The sequence below is a fragment of the Physeter macrocephalus genome, chromosome 18, assembly GCF_002837175.3.
Source record: "Physeter macrocephalus isolate SW-GA chromosome 18, ASM283717v5, whole genome shotgun sequence".
NCBI lineage: Eukaryota > Metazoa > Chordata > Mammalia > Artiodactyla > Physeteridae > Physeter > Physeter macrocephalus.
In genome coordinates this window covers 58208002-58212646 of record NC_041231.1, presented here as the reverse complement: position 1 = coordinate 58212646, position 4645 = coordinate 58208002, and positions in this window count along the sequence as shown.

Below are 4645 nucleotides of genomic sequence, written 5' to 3'. Positions count from 1 at the left end.
TTCTTTCCGTGATGGAAAATAACCAAGTTCCATACCAAAATTTTAGCCTGTAATTCACGTAACTATATTGTAAAAAAAAAAAAAAAATTATCTCATACTTTAAAAAAGTAGTCCCATTTGCCTTTCCACTAGTGCTCCTTGCAGGCATTTTTGTTGTTGTTTTTCTTTTCCTATGTTATTTAAGGAGGGAAAAAACTAGGAAAAATTTTAGTTTATGTTGAGTAAATTTCCGCTCTAGGACTTGAGGTTTCTATAGGCATCCAAGAGCATAGCTGGATCCCTGAAATGCTATTCCATTTAAATGTGGTTTGAAATAGCACACTTATTTCCACTAAATTTACTTTAAATGCATCTCACAGAGTGATCATTTTTGCATAATACACACACACACACACACACACTCACACACACAGACACAGGCATGTAGGGCCTAAATGTAAGTGTATATTCCATACATTTCCCTTATAAAATTTTCTGATTCTCAATTTATAGTGTCAATTTGCAATCACTACATTCCATAAGCATAAGACATTCATATATAGTAAATGTCTTATAAGGGGCTTTCCCCCAAACAGACTCTGAGACAAAGATTTGAGTGCAAGCAGCTTCTCGGGAAGTACAGGTAACATGGGTAGGTGAGGGGCAAAGAAATACAGTGAAGATAAGCAGACAATGAAGTATATATTATAAAGTGGGCTCCCATATAGACTGGAGCTTAGTCCTGTGTGGAAACTTTCCATTTAAATGTGGTTTGAAATAGCACACTTATTTCCACTAAATTTACTTTAAATGCACCTCACAGAGTGATCATTTTTGCATAATACACACACACACACACACACACTCACACACACAGACACAGGCATGTAGGGCCTAAATGTAAGTGTATATTCCATACATTTCCCTTATAAAATTTTCTGATTCTCAATTTATAGTGTCAATTTGCAATCACTACATTCCATAAGCATAAGACATTCATATATAGTAAATGTCTTATAAGGGGCTTTCCCCCAAACAGACTCTGAGACAAAGATTTGAGTGCAAGCAGCTTCTCGGGAAGTACAGGTAACATGGGTAGGTGAGGGGCAAAGAAATACAGTGAAGATAAGCAGACAATGAAGTGTATATTATAAAGTGGGCTCCCATATAGACTGGAGCTTAGTCCTGTGCGGAAACTCTGGAAATGATGCAAAATACAGTCCTTAGTATTATCGGGTGAAGAGTGAGGAACAGGGGGTATTGATATCCCTATACCTGTCAGTCATTTGTTACTGACTTCTAGAGGAACACACACACACACACACACACACACACACACACTCACACACACACACAGGCATGTAGGGCCTAAATGTAAGTGTTTATTCCATACATTTCCCTTATAAAATTTTCTGATTCTCAATTTATAGTGTCAATTTGCAATCACTACATTCCATAAGCATAAGACATTCATATATAGTAAATGTCTTATAAGGGGCTTTCCCCCAAACAGACTCTGAGACAAAGATTTGAGTGCAAGCAGCTTCTCGGGAAGTACAGGTAACATGGGTAGGTGAGGGGCAAAGAAATACAGTGAAGATAAGCAGACAATGAAGTGTATATTATAAAGTGGGCTCCCATATAGACTGGAGCTTAGTCCTGTGTGGAAACTCTGGAAATGATGCAAAATACAGTCCTTAGTATTATCGGGTGAAGAGTGAGGAACAGGGGGTATTGATATCCCTATACCTGTCAGTCATTTGTTACTGACTTCTAGAGGAGGGAAGATCTTAATTCTCAGCCCTTCCCGTAAGCCTTGCATGTGAAGCCCTCCAACAAAGACGCAAGTTCTGGCCATTTCTTCTGCCAAGCACAGAAATGGTAAGAAGACCCCAAAATGAAAGGGGTGGAGGACTGATCTGCCTGTTATGCCCACCTTTTAGCAAAAAATTGCTACTCATATATCACAATCCATGTTCATGCCTACATTTATATCAAGTCCCCAAACTAAAATTCAATAGTCAGTTATAGCTCAATAAAGCTGGAAAAAATTAATTCATAACCCCCTGAAAAATAAATCTCCAGGCCAGATGTTTTCATTGGAGAATTCTAGAAAACATTTAAAGAAGTACTAAAAACCATTTTACACGATGTCCTCCAGAAAACAGAAGAGGAGGAAACATTTCCTAGTGTATTTTATGAGGCATAATTGCTAATATCACAAAAAATAATCATTCTATATACTAACGATGAAATGCAGGAGTTGAAATTAAAACACAATTATCATTACAATTATTTCAATACTTAGATATACACTTTAAAAATTGTATACCTTAAAAAAAGTCCAGGTTTTGTATGTTGAACATTACAAAATGCTGTTAAGTCAAAGAAGAGAACATAACTGTTCATGGATTGAAAGACCCAACATATTAAAGATGTCAATTCTCCAAGGTGATCTGTAGATTAAGTACAATTCCTCTCAACATCCTAGCGAGATTTTTTTCTAGAGATAGTCAACGTTATTGTACAATTTATACAGAAAGGCACAGGTCTTAGAGGAGCTGAAACAATCTTGACAAAGAAGAGTACAGTGGAAGGAAGCCCTTTCCCTGATGTTAAGGATTATTGTACAGCTATAGTAACCAAGAGTGTGTGGTATTGGTGGAGGAACAGGCATATAGACCTATAGAACCAAATAGAGAACCCAGAAATAGACCCAAACAAAAATGCCCAGTTGATTTTATATCAAAGTGAAAGAGAAATTAAGTGAAGAAAGAATACCCTTTTCAACAAATGATGCAGGAACCATCAAACATCCATAAGCAAAAAAAAAAAAAAGATCATGAACTTAAAGGCAAAATGTAAACATATCAGTCCTTGGGAAAAGCAAAATTATTCTTCTATTTTATGTTGTGTAACATACGTCACTTCCCTGTCTCTTGACAACAGTTTATTTGATTTCATTTCTTTTGAGAAGAAGGATAGAGTCTGAATGGGAATAATAATAACAGCCCCCAACTCAAACGGAAGTTAGAAGGATTAAGTCAATCAACATGGGAGCTTGAGGAACAGTTCCCAATACCTGGTAAGAAGTCTAAACGTATTAGGGGTTTTCTAATATTTAATTCTGAATATTCTCTTACAATTATCATTAGGAAGATGCTTCCCAAATCCACATGTTAAAGGCCTATCGATTAAGAGAAATCAGAACCCGGAATTTCGATCACTTTTATACACAGGGAAGTGATGCAACATAGTTGGATGCTTTTTGTATTTTTTTCCAAGGGAAGCTCGTTTCCAATCCTATTTTGCCCATGAAATACCATTTTTGTCTTATTAGAACGATGTAATAGACAGCTATCTGAGATCTCAGCTTGGTACAAAGAGTAGAATTGGTTTGCAATAGAACCAGAGTGGAGATATAAAGTGAGTAAAAGATTAAATACAGATACTATTATGAGCTAGGATGAGAACAATACCAACAACAATGGTACCTCAAAATATGGATTTTCCCACTCATATTGGAATTCCTAAAGTTTATAATGCAAGACATGTAGCCCCCAAATTAAATATTTCCCTCCTGGTTCTGAGAAGTTTTGTTTTTAAATTAGGGATTTGTTTCCCTGAAATAAGCTGTTCTTTTCAGTATCCATCAAAAACTATGGAAAAAATGTAGTTTATTCTAATCACATGGTTCAGTCAATGAATTTAAAGATTTTATTTTATATTTTCTTTGGCATCTATCCAGTCAAATGTATGCCCTGGGGCTTCCCTGGTGGCGCAGTGGTTGAGAGTCCACCTGCCGATGCAGGGGACGCGGGTTCGTGCCCTGCTCCGGGAGGATCCCGCATGCCGCGGAGCGGCTGGGTCCGTGGGCCATGGCCGCTGGGCCTGCGCGTCCGGAGCCTGTGCTCCGCAACGGGAGAGGTCACGGCAGTGAGAGGCCCGCGTACCACACACACACAAAAAAAATGTATGCCGATATCATGCTTTTTTTTTTTTTTCCGTATGCGGGCCTCCCTCCCGCGTACGGGAGGGAGGGTCTCCCTCCCTCCCACCCTCCCTATCCCACCCCTCTAGGTGGTCGCAAAGCACCTAGCTATCTCCCTGTGCTATGCGGCTGCTTCCCACTAGCTATCTATTCTACGTTTGGTAGTGTATATATGTCCATGCCACTCTCTCACTTTGTCACAGCCTACCCTTCCCCCTCCCCACATCCTCAAGTCCATTCTCTAATACGTCTTTTAGGTAATGAGCTGCCCTCACCTGACCCCTTTTCTTTACATCTGTGGTCTCGCAACCTCGTCCTCCCAGCAGGGAACCCTAAGGATGCCCTGAGGAAATCCTCAGCACCTCCTTTCTCCTGCCTTGGGGTTTCCCGCCTGCCTAAACCAGCTCTGTGTGCTCTTCTGTGTCTCACATATTTCTCACCAGACCCATAGGATCTGCCTCCCTGCTGCCAACTAAGCCCCTGGCCCTAATCACATTACTGACCTGTCTAATTAGATTCCTGGTTCTGGTGGCTGCAGGACATATCTCCCTTGCCGCCCATATGCCATTGGAACAAGGAGGAGGGGGATTTTGTTTTTTGTTTTTTTTTTTTTAAAGAAGAGAAAGTTTAGATTTCTTTTTCCAAAGTAAAACACACACACACACACACACACAC